The sequence below is a fragment of the Periplaneta americana genome, chromosome 3 (genome assembly GCF_040183065.1).
Source record: "Periplaneta americana isolate PAMFEO1 chromosome 3, P.americana_PAMFEO1_priV1, whole genome shotgun sequence".
NCBI classification, from domain to species: Eukaryota; Metazoa; Arthropoda; class Insecta; order Blattodea; family Blattidae; genus Periplaneta; species Periplaneta americana.
Window position 1 is genome coordinate 22,704,284 of NC_091119.1, and position 22,369 is coordinate 22,726,652.

The following is a 22,369-nucleotide window of genomic DNA, read 5'->3' on the forward strand; positions in this document are numbered from 1 at the left end:
TACACTAATTTCATAGGAGTGGTATGGTAAATGTTTTGTCTAAAATTAAGGAAGGTAGATGTGCTAAATTGAAATCACAATATAAATTCTTTTTTATTAAACCTCAAAATAGCTTCCATTCTAAACTTGAAATGTTGACGCGAATAGATTATGTTAACATGTAAAATTCTCTTCACATTAAAATAAAACAGTTTTGTAATTATTTCTGCCACATATTATACAACAAGATGTAAACGGAACTTATGGACACATTACACTAAATAAAGCTTAGCAATGATAAGCAATAAAGTTATAATATATTTCACTGAGCTCCATAGACTGAAATAGAAAATCCGAACAAACATTACGGTCTGGTCTAGATCGAAAAAGCATTGACTGTGCCGTATTTAGCATTTTTGTGAAAAGCTATGTAAACTGTGAAATGTTAATTATCGGTTGTAATAAATGTAAATGGCTAAAATACAATAATTTGAATAATAATATGGGACAAGGAGACGTTTGTAGTACTATAAATTGTAAGAAAAATAGGTTAGAGTTATCCTTCTTCTGAAAGATTCAGGAAGGTGAGTTTATAGAATATAATATATATTTTATGAAAATAATATATAAACCTTATGTATTTCATATTTCAATAGTGGAAGGAAGTTCAAAAGAACACGATATCGAAAGTACAATACATTTTATGGTCTGCTAGGGAAAGAGTCTGTGATGAGGCGATAGTAGCGATCCTGGTGGTTAGCAACTATGTATGGATGCATATTTCAACTGTTTATGTTTGCATATTTAGTAAGTATTAAGCTCTGTGACTGTATATACTAGACTGTGAGTATATCCTACGCTGTCATCTACTGTAATCGACTTAGGTCAGCGTAGTTTGCTCTCCACAGTTTCCTAATCCGTGCTGTTTACATACTTGCACGTCCAGGAGTCGCCAAGCGTTGCGTGTTGCCGCGGACACATCATGGGGTCTTCAATTAAAATGATACATTTCTACACATACTGCGTCAAATATATTGCACACACTTTATCTTGCCTCCGCATGTTATTTAAAAGAATGACTTCTGCACGTCATTAATTTACCGCAGTGTATTGGTTGGCCATGATAAAACTCGCCTCAGGCGCGGCACATTCCTTGCAAAAATGTTTTTGCATACTGTTAAGCGTTTGACTTCCAGTTTTTTGTCCCCTCGACTTTTTAAATGAAAAGTATAAACAACTCAAACTGACAAACTGAAAGTCCTACGTAGTATTACGTAGATATTGCGTGTTTACAATGACTGACGTTTTGAGGCGAGAGAGACACTGCTTGTTATTATTCTTTTCATAGCGTCAAGTAGGGCTAATATGATACAGTAAAAAAAAGGTGGGTTACTTTGATACAGACTTTATAATGTACCAAAGGCTAAATAAGAAACTGCAATTATGGAAATACATTGTATGCTCCTTAAAAACCAAAAGTCGGGTTACTTAGATACAAACTATAAAATATACCGAATGCGAAATTAGAAACTGCGATTATGGAAATACATTTTATGCTCCTTAAAAACCAAAAGTCGGGTTACTTAGATACAAACTTTAAAATATACCAAATGTGAAATTTGAAACTGCGATTATGGAAGTACATTTTATGGTCTTTAAGGAGCAAAAGTTGGGTTACTTTGATACAGACTTTAAAATATACCAAAGGCTAAATTTGAAACTGCGATTATGGAAGAACATTTTAAGCTCTTTAAGGAGCAAAAGTTGGGTTACTTTGGTACAGACTTAAAATGTACCAAATGCTTAATCTGAAACTGCGATTATGAAAGCACATTTTATGCTCTTTAAGGAGCAAAAGTTGGGTTACTTTGATACAGAATTTAAAATGTATCAAAGACTAAATTTGAAACTGCGATTATGGAAGTACATTTTATGCTCTTTAAGGAGCAAAAGTTGGGTTACTTTGAAGCAGACTTTAAAATATATCAAAGACTAAATTTGAAATTGCGATTATGGAGGTTCATTTTATGATCTTTAAAGAGCAAAAGTCGGGTTGCTTTGATACAGACTTTAAAATATACCAAAGGCTAAATTTTAAGCTGTGATTATGGAAGAACATTTTAAGCTCTTTAAGGAGCAAAAGTTGGGTTACTTTGGTACAGACTTAAAATGTACCAAAGGCTTAATCTGAGACTGCGATTATGAAAGCACATTTTATGCTCTTTAAGGAGCAAAAGTTGGGTTACTTTGATACAGAATTTAAAATGTATCAAAGACTAAATTTGAAACTGCGATTATGGAAGTACATTTTATGCTCTTTAAGGAGCAAAAGTTGGGTTACTTTGATGCAGACTTTAAAATATATCAAAGACTAAATTTGAAACTGCGATTATGGAAGTTCATTTTATGATCTTTAAAGAGCAAAAGTCGGGTTGCTTTGATACAGACTTTAAATGTACCAAAAGCTAAATTTGAAACTGCGATTATGGAAGTACATTTTATGCTCTTTAAGGAGCAAAGGTTGGGTTACTTTGATACAGACTTTAAAATGTATGAAAGGTTAAATTTGAAACTGCGATGATAAGAAGTACTTTTATGCTGTTTAAGGACCAAAAGTTGGGTTACTTTGATACAGACTTTAAAATATATCAAAGGCTAAATTTTAAACTGCGATTATGGAAGTACATTTTATGCTCTTTAAGGAGCAAGAGTCGGATTACTTTGATACAGACTTTAAAATGTACCTACTAAAGGCTAAATTTTAAACTGTGATTATGGAAGAACATTTTAAGCTCTTTAAGGAGCAAAAGTTGGGTTACTGTGATAGAGACTTTAAAATGTACCAAAGACTAAATCTGAAACTGCGATTATGGAAGTACATTTTACGCTCTTTAAGGAGCAAAAGTTGGATTACTTTGATACAGACTTCAAAATGTACCAAAGGCTAAATCTGAAACTGCGATTATGGAAGTACATTTTGTGCTATTTAAGGAGCAAAAGTTGGATTACTTTGATACAGACTTTGAAATGTACCAAAGCTAAATTTGAAACTGCGATTATGCAAATACATTTTATGCTCTTTAAGGAGCAAACATTTGGGTTACTTTGATACAGACTTATAAAATGCAGATTCATACAAACAATTGCTATCCCTCTGACACATGTCGTGATAAGATAGGGCGATAGGATAAGAAAAGAAAAACAAAACGAAGAAGAAAGAGAGCTGGCGAAGAGGAAAACCGGAATTGCTAACTAGAAGAGGATTTTGCTAAAGAATGGAACTGAAAATGGTCTTAAATTGTTTTAAGTTATTTTTATTGTGTAACACTTTTCAAAAGTCGATAATAATAATAATAATAATAATAATAATAATAATAATAATAATAATATTAAATAATAGTAATAATAGCTAATAATAATAAATGTAATTAAATCCAAATCTTCAGATATTCTATATCGACAACTATTATTATTTTTTTTTGAACTGGACTCGTTCAGTGAGATTGAAGATAAAAGTCTACAAGATGATTTCATATTATCGATTTGATTTCTAAATTGCTCGTTTTCTTAGCTGGTAACGGCCTTCGTGCTTTTCCGCCTTGGTTTCCGAAAAGTGGGGAAACACTTCTAAGTAAACCGCAATGTAATGCAGAGGAACATTTCCTCTCCGTGCCCGACAGTGCGTTTCCATGACAGCAGGACGCTGAACAAAGGCCGTGGCGACGTCGCCAGGCCTCAGGTTCTCAATTTTGCTCTTCTATAGCTATATTATCAGCTTTCACGTTCACAGTGTATGGCGTAATTCATCATCACGTATAGCTTGTGTAATGTAGAATTTCCTCTTCCATTTTAGACTCCTACATTGATCAGTGTTTGGCTTCCTACCCTTAGAGACAATTCCAACTTTACAAACTGTACACTCAGGCATTGTCTGACTTGAATAATTTCGATGGAAAACTTGTTCCGAGGCGAGCATCAAACCCGAGACCCTTAGCTGAACGCGCTAACGCTCTACTGACTGAGCTACCCGAGAACTCTACCAAACCACGGCTCAATTATTCCCTTTTTATTCACATACCTCAAGTGGGTTGACTACTGTCATCCTCTGAAGAGTTTAGTGCTGAGAGGAATGCGGTTCCGACTAGTCTAGCGCGATACTGGAGTGGGAGGGAACAGTGACAGCGGCAGTATGGAAGGAAGTACAATCATACTGAAAACATTCGCCCAATTTACGAGAGCAGTATGCCTATTAATTTTCTAACGTATTTTTGGCGAGATAGAGATACAACCATTCGTACTTACGTGTTCAGAGAAGGAAAGTATTGTAGAAAATTGTATTTATTTATTTAAGTTATTGATTTATTATTTAGCCTATTTATTATTCATTTATTTACTTACTATTTATTTATTACTTATTTTAGTGAAGTTAAGGCCATCACACCACAAGAAATACAAATACAATAAAATGAATAAAAAAATCATAATACAACTACAATAATACAAATGAAAAGAAGAATCATATACTAAAATTTAGTGACTAGTAGAATTGAATTAAATTTATACAGTAATCAATTTAAATATACTGCACTGCTGAACTCACTTGAGAAGTAAAACTACTTGATTTTGTATTTTAAGATATCACCAACAAATGATTTTCGCATGATATTATAGGAATCTGTTTTTCACGATACCAATCACACATATTCTAAAATTCCAATAGAATAAAACCAAAACTTTTCCACAGCATGTTTCCTTAAAAATGACTTGTAACGGTGAAATATTTAATGAGTAATTCATATAATATTAACATAGCTAACATCAGGGAGAAGACTGAAGACTGCATATTTTTGGACGATTAATACTTCCCACTCCGCTCGGCTCGGCTTGGCTGTAGCAACAAAAGAATCTACCTGCAACCCCCCGCACCGATGGCAAGAATACCTCAGGTCTCAGCGCTAAACTCATCGGAGGAAGACAGTAGATATCAGAGACCCAACATTGAGTGCACACTTCCTGTGTGACTTAAATTTGTGGTTTTCTGTTAACGGAGAGTAATGTGTATTGTACAAGTTATAAGTATTTAAAATCACATTTGAAAAGAACTTGCATTTCATAATTTCTACAAATGTTTTTATAATAACGTGCACACAAAATTAGAACACATCAGTAGGCCTATTATTAGATGGTCTATTCGCTCTGTTCCAATTTCAACAAATATCCTGCTTATTGTTTTTTAATATTCAACACACTTTTTTCTATATTGTGAAAAAAATTCCTCATTCGTATGCCATTAGGATATTACATGAAAACAGACTGGGTTTGGAATTGAATGGGTTACATCAGCAGCTTGTTTATGCGGATGACGTGAATATGTTAGGAGAAATCTACAAACGATTAGGGAAAAAACAATAATTTTCCTTAAAGCAATTAATTTTTAACTTTCTTATGTCTCCAGCTTTCATAGACTGCCTACGTTAAGGTATTTTTTATAGACTATTTTCCAAATATTTTTCTATATTGTTTGATAAAGTTTTAAGTGTATTTTGTTTTTTTTAAACTAATAAAGGTGTGCTATCATTTTGTAAAGGATGTACTTTAAATTTAGGATTTTTAACACAAAGTATACGATTAGGCTTCCTAACTAGAACATAGTACGAAATGAAAATATAAAAATTGGAAATTTGTCCTTTAAGAAGGTGGAAAAATTTAAGTACTTTGAAGTAACATATATAAATGACACTCTGGAGGATATTAAACGCAGAATAAATATGGGAAACGCCTGCTATTATTAGAATGAGAAGCTTTTGTCATCCAGTATGGTTGTGAAACTTGGACTCTCACTTTGAGAGAGAAAGAGAGGTTAAAGGTGTTCGAGAATAAGGTGTTTAGGAAAATATTTGGAGCTAAAAGGGATGAAGTTACAGGAGAATGGAAAGAGTTACACAACGCAGAACTGCATGCATTACATTCTTCACCTAACATAATTAGGAACATTAAATCCAGACGTTTGAGATGGGCTGGAGATGTAGCACGTATGGGTGAATCGAGAAATGCATATAGAGTGTTAGTTGGAAGATCTGAGGGGAAAAGACTTTGGGGAGAGCGAACCGCAGATGGGGGGACAAAATTAAAATAGATTTGAGGAAGATGGGATATGGTAGGGACTGGATTAATCTTGCTCAAGAAAGAGACCGATGATGGGTTTAGGTGAGGGTTCCTTAAAAGCCACTAGTAAGTAAATAGTTTTCCTAAACTTGTAACAGAGGTTGTTTTTAAAATCAGCCATTCAATTTAATCTGTAACAGTAATATTAAGATCGAGGTCTCCGTGTAAGTCAGCCGTGACGAAAATGTGATCGTGCGCCGAGCCACTGTGTAACCTGCAACGTGCATAGCGTCTATGAGGGAGGCGGACACCCGAAGGGGAAGTGAAGCAGCTGTCTGACTTAATAAAGGATTTTCATTTTCCTTACGTCAAGCATTTAAATACAATTTTATACAGTACAAGGTTACAAACTAATGTTTAGTACGTGTCACGAAGAAAGAAATGAACAAGAAAACATAGGACACATTATCACAACCTATTAACTGTCTTCAGAATGTCTCTGCAACAGAGTTTCAAAATCAGGTATTATGTCAGTTACTGCCAGTCGTAGTTGATCACGAAGGTATTTGTCTGTCAGTCGTAATCTAAATTTGGTTTTTTACTATTTTCATTGTAAATAATTTTTCATAAACGTAAGTTGTAGCGAACATGGCTTCAACAGAGTAAGCGAAAGAACGAAGCTTCGGATATTTATTTTTGGCAAAGATTTGAAAAGTTCAACATTTGCCAAGTCCTTACATCTACGAGTAGCTTTCATTTAACATCACATTGTACATCTGTGAGTTTAAATTGAAAATCTGACCGCACTATTCATACATCTGCAGAAAAAGGATGGACGTACGGAGATAATAATAATAATAATAATAATAATAATAATAATAATGATAATAATAATAATAATAATAATAATAATAATAATAATACTTAACCTTTTAATATTTTATGAGTAATATGTAGTATAATGCCGTTTTATGTTATACAACCGTTTTCCACGTAATACTTGTGATCAAATTATACTTTTACTATTCTCATCATATTGGCAGCAAAAAATGCGTCCTCCCATCCTAACTTCTGCTTTTGTAGCGGTACATGGTTTCGAGAGAGACATTGCGACGATACGCCACTCGGAGGTCAGAGACAAATACAAATGGAACGGAGTTTGACTCCAGTGAGTGAGAGGGTGGGGGTTGGAGGAGGTAGGAAGCAAGAGAAATGCATAGCTATCATTGCGAACCACAATGTGCTCTCGAGTCACATTTTCGCCACGACTGGTGTAAGTTGAAGAGACCCCCAGCACTGCTGGATGAATTTGCAAACTGAACATTTCTGATATGTAGAGTTCTCAGCGATGCAAGAAACGCAAACGATGGAGACAACCTTGTCGAATAAGCCGCTTGAAGATGGGTAGGGTAGCTAACTCTAAGATCCCGTAAGTTTGCGTGCAAAAGTGCAATCCATTTCAATTCATTTACTAGTCAAAAACAGACACCTAAGTTACCATACTCTTTGCACCAAGAGGTCACTTAACTTCCCCTTTAAAATGTGCTCTGTATGTCCCGTTTGAGTTACAATTGATATTTTTAAATTCCCATCTTAAGAATTTGTATTTTTTCGGTCTTTCTCGAGTGTTAGAAATGTCATTAATAACGCCCGAGCAAGCACTCCTGCTGCGTTTTAATTGTTTTCCTGTGTTAGCAAAGTTCAATGTTTGTCTATTTTCCAGTGCGTGTGACGAGGCCGTCCTGCTTAAAAAAACAGACGTCCAAATGAATAATTATTCAGTTTTCTTTTCGTCTTCTTTTAGAAAGAGAAAGAAATACAAGGCCATTTAGTAAACAGTGGAAAGAAATACTCTTTAAATAAGAGACTAGGTAATGTACTTTTTGTGTGAATACATTTTTTCTCCTTAGCTGTCACAGTGTCACAGCTGGTGATGAGGTATTGCGATGTTAACTAGGTATCTTACAAATGTGGCGCTTTTGCACGTATATATTTTTGGACTAGATAGGGAAATGTAGCTAGTTGTGTAGAAGAGTGGCTCAAGTATGTGTCACATCATGGCATCTTGACAGGCATTTCAGGAACGTCGTTGCAGGAAAATTATTCAGTTTTCATTGATTGATTTATTCACTGCTAATTAATTCGATCGATTTATATCAGACTTTGTCAAGCGGCCCGATATCAGTCATGACTAGACTTCGTGGAATTGCCACGGGAATCGTAAGGCTTACTACGCACGCAGTATAGACTGTATGAGAAGGGGTCGTGCAACGGCTGGAGTATGCCTCTGATGTAAACACTGAGCAGTATACTGCGGTTACAATAAAACCTGTATCCTGCATTCAAGAAATATAATGAATGATCTTTGAAGTAGGAAATATCTAAACATGTAAATACACAATTATTTTGTAGTGAGATATATTAACTCTTAAAATTTAATGTAAGACACTCACATCATCCTTGAATATGTGTATTGCAGTGAACAGTTACATACATTTTGAGCGACTGCAAAGTGAACCTCCTCCGATGGTCACTCAAACAGTTTTTATATTGGGAAAATATACGTTCAACATCACATGACGCAATAGGTCCATATTTGTACTTTTTAGTACACCAACTTCAGACGTCTTGTCGTGACCTGATAGTACATCATTTATAATACGAAGTTGTGAATAGGCAGAATTTTTAGCAATAATGTTTCTCAACTTACATTTCACTTTTTCTGAAATTAGTGAATTTTTATTTTGGATAACGGTTTGTGATACTTTATCCACTATATTAAGCGCTTCTGATGGCCGGTTTCACCAACCTTCGTTATCATTATAACGTCTCGTTAAATAATTTAATGACACGTTAGTCAGTTTTTGTGTTTCACCAAGTATCATTATTGCTAACGCATCTTTAAATTCATCGTTAATTTATTAGGACCTATTCGTCGCGTTAAAACAGTAACGATGCGTTAAGAAGTCAACAACATGGCGGACGTAATTATTCGATGATGAAGTTCTTTATTTAGAACTTCAACATAACGACGAACTTATATGTTGTAATAACACTCGGAATAATCATTTTGAAGATTTAAGTGATAAAGAATTCCACGAAAGCTACACATTAAGGAAATAAATAGTAAGAATGATTCTAGAAGAAACTGAATACCGGTATCCTGTATAGGTTAGAATACGACAGATAGAAATCACCCACTTAACGCCTCTTCAACAGATTCTTCTCGTTTTAAAATAATGTTGCGGGAAGTTTTGAAATAGTAATTGATGATATGAACGGGGTATCAAAAGCTGTATTGTCTAGATATGTGAATAAATTATCAGACGTACTACCAACATTACAATAGTCATTATTTCTATAGGCCTAATAAGCTTATAGCTAAATTTTATGTTGTCATAGACAACATAGATTGTGTACATGTTCCAATCGTATATCCTAGCAGTAATATAGCCAAAAGATTCTGCAATAGAAGATCCTATTTTTCCTTCAATATTCAAACAATTTCATAGGCCTATGTAACGCTCCGCATAGAAAAATTGTGGCTAAACTAGCGCTGAGGTAGTTTCCTTCGTACTCTGCTTATACACCTTGCACATAGGAATCTGTGACAGGTTATGTTTGATTAGTTTAATTTTTTGTTATGACTTGCATATACGATCAACTGCATTACCACAAAAAAATCCCTTATAAGTTCAACGATTTTCACTTTTACCTCAGAACTACCTCAGCGCTAGTTTATTGAAATTGTAATAGGTTAGAATACGACAGATAGGAATCACCCACTTAACGCGTCTCCAACAGATTCTTCTCGGTTTAAGATAATGTTATGGTCTACACGGATAGCACAACATTCCAAAGGAGGATGCCTTTCAAATGAAAAGGGCGCAAAGAGATTTTCTTTTAGGAGACAATGGATACCCCTTAAAATCCAATTTAATGACATCTCTCCTGAATCCTGCCACAAAAGCATGGCAAAATTGTTACAGGGTACTAATAAATCTGCATGAAATACAGTGGAAAAGTAGTATGCAATTTATGGAAGAGGCGATTTCCCATCTTAATTTAGGCCTAATATAACTGCTTAGAATGCTTTGTATATAATTAATTGTGGCATCAATTTTTAAGCTGTCGACCTTGTAGTCCGCTAAATTTTCTCAGATTTCCTTTAGAAGCTACAATTTAACTGCTCTACATTCCTATTATTTACATTTGGAAGCAGCTGTCTTTTTTTTTTTTAATTGCGGTATGACAACATACTGTATTTAGGAAGATGTTCTTAAAATTACTGCCTCTTACCCGTTCGCCTATGATTGTTTCTTCATGCCAAACAAAGTCAACCATGATCATTTGTAACCAATGAAATTCGCGATTTCGAAGCCATGGTCGTATGAAAAACAAAACATGCAAGATACAAGTACAAAATCCCCTCGTTAGTAAACGCCTGTTAATTTTAAAGATATGAGGCTTGGTGAAATAGTCAACTTTTAAAGATTCCGTTAAAATTAAACGATCCATTTGTTGACAAGTCGTTTGTGCTGATTTAAAGAAGCTTGGTGAAACCGGCCATGAGAGTTGTAGTTTAGACGATTCTAACAGGGTGATGCTTTCGGACACGATTTTAAAATTAGAATCAATGAACAGAATATCTTCCAATAGCTGTTCAGAAGGCAATTATTTTACAGCTGTAACAGCGGAACTGTCTGTGCTATCCAATGCATAAATTACCTCCATTATTTTGCCGTAATACTCTGCATAATAATTAACAGCATTCAACCACGTTCCCCAATGGGTCAAGACTGGCTGTGGGGGTAAGGATATTCCAGAGGCAATTATTTGGAACAGCAACACTCTCATTGTAGTATGTTTGATTAAATTCTTGTCTGCACTGGACAAATGTTAAGCTTTGACTATTCCAACCACAGTAATGCAAAAACAAGTGCTTACATAGGTATACATTAGCTGTAGCTGCTCTATCTATTTGGACCGGTCACATCTCTAAATATGAACTGCTTATACTACGAGACCGGGAGGTCGCTCACCTCTTTTATACTACCGTACATCGGCAACCTGATTGCATGCTGCGTGTGGCAATTCAACGAAGTCTAGTCATGACTAGACTTCGAAGTTCAGATCCCGAAGGAGAAGATACAGGTTAACTCAGGCATGCCAAAACCCTGCACATTGTGCAGTCGCGCACATTGTGCAGTAGTCTCTGTGCGATGTGCACTTTCTATTCCCCTACCTGGAGGGAGTGAATCGGCTTGGAGGGGAACGCGACAGGGCTATACAGACCTGCGGCAGCATATCAACTTTTCTTTCAGTAATGCAGTTTCAGTACGGGTGCTGATTTGGCTGTGTGAGGAGTTCACAGATAACGAAGAAGAGAAATTGATATTGATATTGATATTGATATTTATTTGTCATTCAACTTTACAATTCACAGTTATGGTGGACCTTCACATTTCTGTTTTTCGATCCACCATCCCTTTAATACATATAACTCTTTTCTATTAAGGTATTCTTTGCCGAGAATTTCTTGATTGCTTTCTAATGTTCTATTATGACTGAATTGCTATATGTCCTTCCCCCTCTATCCTCTTCTATTCTCTCCCTCCTACCTAGACTGTTTCCCTTCCATTCCTAAATTTCCTATTTTATTACCCCTATCCATATATTTATTTCGATAATACTCCTACAGTTATAGTACCCCTGCTACTACTCCCAATCCAAAACATTGAAAAACATCAAATATCTAATTCACTTAAATTACACTTCCAATTTCCCTCTCATTCCACTTCACATTTGTTCAGATTCATTGTATTCATTGTTTGATAGTTTATCTTATTACACTCTTACCCTATCTTCTTACACTAACACTTTCTTCTCTGTTCCTTTTCTTACACTTTTGCCACCCCTAACTTTTCTGTACTCACTTTTTAGCACTCTTCTTCTTCGCTATAACCTCTCCAACGCCCTATCTATTCAGTCCTCACAATATCTGGTAGTCGCTTCCTTCCTACACTCGTTCTTCTCATGTCTTCTCTTGCATTTCCTCCATTAGTCTTGTCTATGCTCCTGGACCTCAGACACTACCAGCTGTTTCCCTAATTCTTCGTCCGCAGTGTTTTATATCTGCCTCACGTTATGTTTTCCTCCTTGGTTTATTCTGGTCAGCTGTTTCGTACTCGAAGTAGATGTCGTCAGGTATCGTCATTGTCCATCTCTCGTTTCATTGATATTGAAGTTTTGTGTCGTATGCATTTTTCCATTCTTCCTAGCGTGCTGCCTTGACGTACGCATATTTTCGCGTCCGTTGAACCTCCGTTTCAATGCGCCTTGATTCACCTGGATTTGTTAGATTTCGGTCCGAAACTCTGGTTTGTCACAATTCTTTCCACAGTATTCGAGAACGTACACTTTATCATTGATTTTCAATTTATCTATGCCTCAGACTAAGCAGATCTTTCCTCTGATTCACTTTTACACTTCACACGTCTTAGTTTGCACTTCCTTGTTTCTTTACTATCACATGACTCGCTGAATTTTTATATAGTTTCACCTATTTTCTCGCACATCTTTTTTTTTTAGTTCCCTCTCCAAAACCTCCACGATTTCTGAACTTGACCCTCTGCGCTCTCGTTGACAGATGTTCGCGTTTTCCAGTGACGAAAGAGATTTCAATATTGAATCATAGCCTATTTTCGCACAAGTACTATCGTCCGTTTGCCTACGTCGCACCCACTTCTGCTCGCCCCTCTGTAAAGACTAGTGGCTGGGCTGTCTTAGCTCTTTTCTGAAATCATTAATTTCTGTTAGGAATTGGACGTCTACGCAATATTATACAAGTGTTTAAAATAACTTAAATAAAAGGGCCTCGTTAAGTAATTAGCTATCACGTGATTTCCCCCCTTTCTACGACCCTATGACAAAACCACTTGGATGGACAGTAGATAGCATGTCTGAGTAATTTTATCTTTTCGGATCGGGCAGAAGTGAAGATTGAATTTACAGTACGTAAGGTACTTTTTTATAGAGTAGGTACAGAATTATTTCAACATGAGTTACTCGTACGAAGGACGAAACTGGTAATTAGAATTAGGTACAATAGTCTATAGTGTGATAATATGCACAAAAGAACTGAAGCCTGTATCGAAATGAACGGCCACCATTTTCAAAAATGTGTTTAAATATCCATATTATGATAATTTTCAATTTAACTTCATTCTCTATATTGTATGCTAATGTGCTGTAACAGTACAATATACAATGCATAATTAATACGTTCGAATGGATAGCTCAATTCGTGAGTAAAAACACTAAGTGTTAATACAATACTGTATTTTGATTAAACAAAAACCTAATCAAAATTATCAAACTCAAAATTGCGATATTTCCTACTTTACATAAATGGATGAACTACTTTTCTTCCCTCCTATACCTACTCCAGTCGTGGAAGGGGTACCAAACGGTGTTTCCTGTTTCAATCGTTAATAGAAAGGTATAGCCAGGTTAATATTAAAAAATGTTAGTAAAAATAAAATGATGTCCCTGTACTTTGTGAAGTATAACTGAGTAAGCCTTCTTGTATTACAATTGTCAAGTATAGACACTGATAATAACCGTGTTTTTCTTTTCCTTCTGCTAAGTGTGTTTATAATATCCAAATGCCTATTTAATCCAACCCTAGAAGCGCAGACTAGATTATTGTACACCCCTCCAGCTAAGAACGGGTAAGAGCAACGCTTGAATGATGCAGTCTGCACAGACCGGCGATCCGCGCACAAAACTGCACATTTAGAGTCTGATTTCTGGCATGCCTGGGTTAACTGATAGCGGAGTGTTGGACACAGGTGGGGGAACGGGCTAGGGCTTGTTTACTTTTTCCACTCTATTTGAAAGTTTCGTACGTACTAGCACTGAAGATGGGACAGTTGGGACTGAAGTCACTACGATGTCGAGACGAAATTCAATTGGAACAAATTTTTAAATATACAGTGGGTGATCAAATTGTTAGGGACACTTGGTAAAAGTAGGAATTTTATCTTCAAATTCACATAAAACACAAGTAATTTGGATTTTCTTAACTGGAAAAGCCTTACTACTCTAAATAGTGTTTTATAAACAATATTATTACATACTTAATTGGGTAATAACGAATATGGAATGAAATAAACAAGAAAACTAATATTTTGTCACATATCCCTTTGCAGCAGTTATAGTTTTAACTCTCTTTGGCATACTAGAAATGCATTGAAGACAATTGTTTTTAATTTCTGGGCTGTGATGCCACATATTGATCAGTTTTTCTATTAAAGATTGTTTATTTGTAATAATTTCTGAGATGAATTTGCCTCCTCATTAGCTCCCAAATATTTTCAATCGGATTAAGGTCCGGAGAGTTACCAGGCCAATCCAGAACCTTAATTTTGTTGTCAGACAGGAATTTTGTCACCTTATTTGCCTTGTGACAGGGCGCAGAGTCGTGCATGAACACAAAATCACCATCAGGAAACCATTCACGGTCTTGTGGAAGAAGCCGTTCCTTCAGAACCTTTATGTAATGATATTGTGTCATCATTCCTTGAACAAAATACAGGCGACCAGTTCCATGACCACTAATCACAGACCACACCATGAAGCTTAGAGGATGTTTAACAGTCTTCTACATAGTAAGGCGCCAATGAGAGATGCTGGAATCAACATATCTTCTATGACAACCGTCGGAGGATCAAAGAGTTAGGGTTTTCATATCGCACTCCAACCAAGAAACCATTCCTAAAACCATACAAGGTGAAGAAGCGTCTCTTTTGGGCAAAGCAGCATCTATTTTGGACTGTGGATGATTTAAAAAAAGTGAATTGTTTGTCATTCACATGATTTCTTTGTTAGTCACAATTTTACTTTGTGCAAATGTGTTTTATATAGGCCTACTGTTTATTTCTTTTTACAGGTGTGTTTTTCAGATGAATCTACCATACAGATACTTGCTGACAAATCTGTGTTCGTTAGAAGGCGTAAAGGTGAAAAGTACAATAATGACTGTACTATGAAGACTGTTAAAGATCCTCTAAGCCTCATGGTGTGGTCTGTGATTAGTGGTCATGGTCGTCTGTATTTCGTTCAAGGAATGATAAGGCGATATCAATACATAAAGGTTCTGAAGGAACGGCTTCTTCCACAAGTCCGTGAATGGTTTCCAGATGGTTATTTTGTGTTCATGCACGACTCTGCGCCCTGCCACAAGGCAAATAAGGTGACAAAATTCCTGTCTGACAACAAAATTAAGGTTCTGGATTGGCCTGGTAACTCTCCGGACCTTAATCCGATTGAAAATATTTGGGGGCTAATGAAGAGGCAAATTCATTCAGAAATTATTACAAATAAACAATCTTTAATAGAAACACTGATCAATGTGTGGCATCACGGCCAAGAAATTAAAAATAATTGTATCCAATGCATTTCTAGTATGCCAAATAGAGTTAAAGCTGTAACTGCTGCAAAGGGATGTGTGACAAAATATTAGTTTTCTTGTTTATTTCATTCCATATTCATTATTACACAATTAAATATGTAATAATCTTGTTTATAAAACACTATTTAGAGTAATAAAGCTTTTCCAGTTGAGAAAATCCAAATTACTTGTGTTTTATGTGAATTTGAAGATGAAATTCCTACTTTTACCAAGTGTCCCTAATAATTTGATAACACACTGTACATTTTAAATTCCCTCCAAAAAAAAAAAAAACTTACAGTAGAAATAAGTAACTTTTTTAAATGGAAAAATTTGTTACAATTGCTGAAAAAAAACATTAGGCCTAATTTTGGACTCAAATGTATAATGACAAATTTTTGAAGTACCGGTATCTATATTTAAAAATTATATACCATATAAATCGAAATTAGAAATAGGAGATATTTTGAATATCTAATTTAAATTAATATTAATATATTATTATATTTAACATTCTGTATATTTTAAATAAGTATATTATTGAATTTGGTATTCCCAAGAAACTAGTTCGATTAATTAAAATGTGTCTCAGTGAAACGTACAGCAGAGTTCTTATAGGTCAGCTTCTGTCAGATGCGTTTCCAATTCACTGTGGGCTAAAACAAGGAGATGCACTATCACCTTTACTTTTTAACTTTGCTCTAGAATATGCCATTAGGAAAGTCCAGGATAACCGAGAGGGTTTGGAATTGAACGGGTTACATCAGCTGCTTATCTATGCGGATGACGTGAATATGTTAGGAGAAAATCCACAAACGATTAGGGAAAATACGGAAATTTTACTTGAAGCAAGTAAAGAAATAGGTTTGGAAGTAACTCCCGAAAAGACAAAGTATATGATTATGTCTCGTGACGAGAATACTGTACGAAATGGAAATATAAAAATTGGAAATTTTTCTTTTGAAGAGGAGGGGAAGTTCAAATATCTTGCAGCAACAGTAACAAATATAAATGATACTCGGGAGGAAATTAAACACAGAATAAATATGGGAAATGCCTGCTATTATTCGGTTGAGAAGCTTTTATCATCCAGTCTGCTGTCAAAAAATCTGAAAGTTAGAATTTATAAAACAGTTATATTACCGGTTGTTCTTTATGGTTGTGAAACTTGGACTCTCACTTTGAGAGAGGAACATAGGTTAAGGGTGTTTGAGAATAAGGTGCTTAGGAAAATATTTGGGGCTAAGCGAGATGAAGTTACAGGATTGGGTTATTATTTTACGACGCTGTATCAACATCTAGGTTATTTAGCATCTGAATGATATGAAGGTGATAATGCCGGTGAAATGAGTCCGGGGTCCAGCACCGAAAGTTACCCAGCATTTGCTCGTATTGGGTTGAGGGAAAACCCCGGAAAAAACCTCAACCAGGTAACTTGCCCCAACCGGGATTCGAACCCGGGCCACCTGGTTTCGCAGCCAGACGCGCTGACCGTTACTCCACAGGTGTGGACTGAAGTTACAGGAGAATGGAGAAAGTTACACAACACAGAACTGCACGCATTGTATTCTTCACCTGACATAATTAGGAGCATTAAATCCAGACGTTTGAGATGGGCAGGGCATGTAGCACGTATGGGCGAATCCAGAAATGCATATAGAGTGTTAGTTGGGAGGCCGGAGGCGCACCTTGGAATCCATCATAGAAACTCGCACAGTCTGAACCGGATTTTATTCGTGTGAATGATAATTTTATTAAAAGATGCCGGAAATGTGTGGATTCAGATGGACATCACTTCCAACACCGCCTATAACAAGGTTAGTACTACGTAGAAAAATTCTCGTGTGCTTGCTATTAGTATAGAAAGCAGAAGCTTACGGATTGACGATTCCCGCTGGCAGGCCGTTTTCCTGGTCCCACCCGTAGGCGAACGCTCTGTACTAGATTGTGCAAGGTTACAGCGGCCTCGTTAAAAGTCTGATGTCAGAGGAAGCCATCTTGTTTCTGCTACGAACTACGAACTAGTGGCAAATCTCGTCCAACTTCCTTTGATGTACCGACAAGCGACGGATCAATTCCGAAGGCAAACTAAACGATCGGTTTGTCTTTCCGATTTCAATCAGCAAATGCATTCGTTTGTCGTTTGTTGGTTGTTCGTTCGCTACGTGTATACGCACTGTATATACCTGTTATAATACATAGTTTATTAGCACTTATGTAAAATTAATATCTTGATAATAAAAAAGAGAAAGAAAGCGCTTTTAACGTGTGAAACGGGAAAGTGAAGTTATATGTCCATGATATCAGTTTTTTTTTTATAGAACTTTGAACATGTATGATGTGTTTGTATTAAGGAGATCCGGTAGACAAAATTTCTTGAAATTTATTTTTTTCGTTTTTATGCTATAAAATTCTACATTCTCTGTTTAATTTGACATATCTATATTATTGTTCTATCTTCCCTATAACCATTTCTAAAACAAGTGTGAACAAGGTCCTGGAATGCACTAATAAGTGTAGTGTATTCTCTAAAGCTTGTTTTTAAAAATTAATTTAAATTATTATAGAATTATAATTATTTTCATAAATACATAAATTTCTTTCAGATTTTATTGTTTTTTTATACATATCATTTAAATGATCATGTCAGATTAAAAATTTTATTTTGAACTTATAAGACTAATATAAACGAAATGATGGTCACACGAATGATGAGCAGACTTTGTTAAATTTAAATTAGTTTTCTAGAAAAAATATTTTCTATAGTTGTTATTTCACTATATTTTGATCATATGTATTGATAATTCATTTAGCACAGTCTCATTTAGTAGAGAAATATATAAGTTAGGTGCCAATTTGTAAGAAAATACTGTATATATAACAGAAAATTTGCAACATTTGTACAACTTTATATCACCTGCGCATAGTTCTTGTTCATTATATATTTATATTAAGCGATTGTCAAAATAGCAGACAATTCAAGAATTTATTTCAAATTAAAATTTCTGCAGTTGTGCCAAGTCGTACAGCAGCACAAACCCACTAATTTCTTCACTAGGAAATTACAACCCTGCATTAGACAAACATAAAAAACCTAAGAGCGTACTCCACCCTCTAGCTTGGAACGACAACGTACAAAACGAATACCAACTTGAACACTAAATGACCACTTGACTCTACACACAGACAAGGCTATTTATTAATGCACTAATAATGTTCTCTGTTTCAGGGTCATCACATTATTGGCAGCATAGATGCATTGTTCTAAATGTGAACACTTTTTTATGGACCTTTAATGTATTTGTATTTTGAATAATGATTAAATCAAAACCTCTCACCTGAACATATTCCGACCACACTATAGCCAATTGGCTTGTCGTCAGCACGACATCTCATCCTGCTCTAGGTTTTTCCGTGGTTTCCCTTGAGCAATAAGACAAATGTCGGGATGAGCCCTAAAAGAATGGGCCACGGACCACTTCCCTTCCCCCACTCTTTCTCTTCTACTATCACAAAGAACTTGCTAATTTATTAGATACCAACCCTGAATTATGATAATAGGGGAACATAAATATATTGTAAGTTCACAGGGCTAACGGCTTCGAAGCTGGGTACCTGGTTCTAATGAAGTGCACTGGTAGCAATCTAAAACATGGGGGCATGAGATAGTTACTCTGCCTGCCATTAAAAATTCACTTCACTAAATCCCCAAGGTAAAAAAAAAAAAAATAGCAGACGTTATTACGTTACGTTGTAATAATCATGTTACTGAATCCTAGGTAACAATGATTGTTGTTTTTATTATCCGCAGTTTTGTTTTATACGAAGCGGGTCACACGTCGCTACTAGGCCTATGTTACATGACACTATCAAATGTGTCACAAAATATGGTATAATTTTTAGAAGTTTCCTAGGACCCGGTACTAGAGATAGAGGAAATAATTTAAATACCGATATATTGATATTGCAATATGTTGCAAACCTAATTTCGATAAACGATATATATTGAAGAAAATATATCGGTATATCGAAACGATTCGATATATCGCTCTTCCGTAAGGAAAATAATAGATACTAATGCAATTACATTTGTAGGTGTACATTATTTTATGAAAATAAACTTAAATTTTAATAGCCTATTCCTTATTAGCATTGAAATTAACATCATAACAGTCAAAAGATTAAATGTAAAATCATCATTATCATCATCAGCCTTCAAGTGTTAGACCCCAGTGGATCTGTTACGGTCTCTTGCCAGTGTTTCCTAGGTCTTCCTAAATTTCTTCGACCTCTTGGGACATACGACAAAATCTGCCTGGGCCATCCTGTTGACAATCTGCCTGGGCCATCCTGTTGACATGTGTCTCCTACTGAAGCCTGTATTTCTGCAGATAATGGACAATGTAAAATTACAACGTTAAAAAATACATTTTCAATACCATAATTAGTATGCAGTTCCTAACCTAAATCAAAATTATGGTGGAGGTAAGATGAGCTTAAATGATACAAGAGTGATTTATATAGAACTGACATATTTCTTTCTTTAATTATTCCGTTGGAAATTCATTCAATGGCCCAATTTTAGCACCAAATTAAGCAGAATGTTCTGGAGTTTCGATTCCTTGTCACTAGATGCGCAGATGTTTATGTTTTATTCCTATTGTTGGCAGCACTAACCCAATTTTAGCACCAAATTAAGCAGAATGTTCTGGAGTTTCGATTCCTTGTCACTAGATGCGCAGATGTTTATGTTTTATTCCTATTGTTAGCAGCACTAGATGCGCAGATGTTTATGTTTTATACCTATTGTTGGCAGCTGTTTTCGACATTTTGTGTCAACGTGAAAACGCAGTACAGACTCTTCCTTGTGAAGCAATACTGGATTACGAATTCAATTAAAGCTACTCAAAGGGCATACCAGAGAGAATTTGGTGTTCGTAATCCTCCAAAAAGAAACACAATACTGGGACTGGTAAACAAATTGGAACAACTGGATCTCTGGTGAGTGAAAAGGGCCAATTTTTTTTAACCAGACTGTGAACACTGCAGAGTACCGACTGATTTTCATGGAGTTTGTTGAGCAACTGGACGATGTAGAGCTGAGTCAAGGATATTTTCAGGAAGATGGCGCTACATACCATACATCAAATGAATCCATGGAACTAATTGCAAGTTTCTTTGACGACCGAATAATTTCCAGGAACCTGTGGCCACAGAGATCTCCGGATTTGACAACGCCGGACTACTTTCTATGGGCTTACTTAAAAGACAGGGTTTACGCCACACGTCCCCAGACATTGGACGATCTGAAGCACAACATCACACAGGAGATTCAAGCTATTGACAACAGAGTCCTCCAACGAGTGGCCAGTAACATGGAACGACGTGTTGAGTTGTGCCTTATGCAGGATGGAGGACATTTTCAACATTTGCTATAGAGATAAATAATCTCCCAAAATTCCTCTACATTTTAGGTATAATAAGTTGTCGCTAGCACAATTCGTTTTGAAACAATTAATGAAAGAAATGTGCCAGTTCTATATAAATCACTCTGTACAATGGGAAAATATTAATTGAATTCTATATGGGTCAGTATTTGACAATGAAACATTCATTCATTCATTCATAGTGTTCTGCCCAAAGGCAGGTCTTTCACTGCAAACCCAGCATTATCCAGTCTTTCCTACTTTATGCTTTCCTCTCTGTCTCCGCATGTGATCCATATAATGTCGTCTATCATCTGATATCTTCTTTTGCCCCAAACTCTTCTCCCGTTCACCATTTCTTCCAGTGCATCCTTCAGTAGGTAGTTTCTTCTCAGCCAATTCCTTTTCCTCCACCTGATCAGTTTCAGCATCATTCTTTCTTCATCCACTCTTTCCAACAGAGCTTCGTTTCTTATTCTATCTGTTCATTTCACACGCTCCATCCTTCTCTATATCCACATTCCAAATGCTTCTATTCGCTTCTCTTCACTTCGTTGCAATGTCCATGTTTCTGCCCCATACAATGCTACACTCAACACAAAGCACTTCACTAGTCTCTTCCTTAGTTCTTTCTCCAGAGGTCCGCAGAAGATGCTCCTTTTTATATTAATAGCTTCCTTTGCCATTGCTGTTCTCCTTTTGACTTCTTGGCAGCAGTTCATGTTACTGCTTATAGTACATCCCAAGTATTTGAAGCTGTCCACTTGCTCTACTGTCTCATTTAGAATTCGCACGTTTACCTTCTTTGCTTTTCTTCCTATGACCATGGTTTTCGTCTTGTTGGCATTTATCTTCATTCTATACTGCTCACAGCTGTTATTTAGCTCCAGTAGCTTATTCTTTAAAATCATCTAACAACGGCATATCAACAAATCTTAAACACTTTATTCTTCTTCCTCCTGCTATCATTCTTCCCATATTTTGAAAACAGTTCTTCACTAAATCCTCCAAGTAGGCCTACATGTTGGTAAAATTTTATGTACTAAAATATATAAAAATAAAACAATGTCAGTACTAGGTTATGCATAGAAATCCTAGCCGTAAACAAATCTCAAACCAGTATTATATCCTTGTTTCTCTTTCCATTTAAAAATATAGAAATAAAAGTTTTGAAGTCAAACGGTTCCTTTTCAGAGTGACAGTTGCTCCTGTCTTGGAGAACATTAATACTAAAATAATAGTAGATAAACCTCCCGTTTCAGTTTCACGTTCGCACACGTTGCATTTTGAATTTGGTACTGCATATTAAATTGTTTCAATTCGAATTCTAGACCAGCCATTCAGAGAAAGGCATTGATTGGATTGTCTATTTCAAGACTGCACAATTATATAACTGCCCACTTTC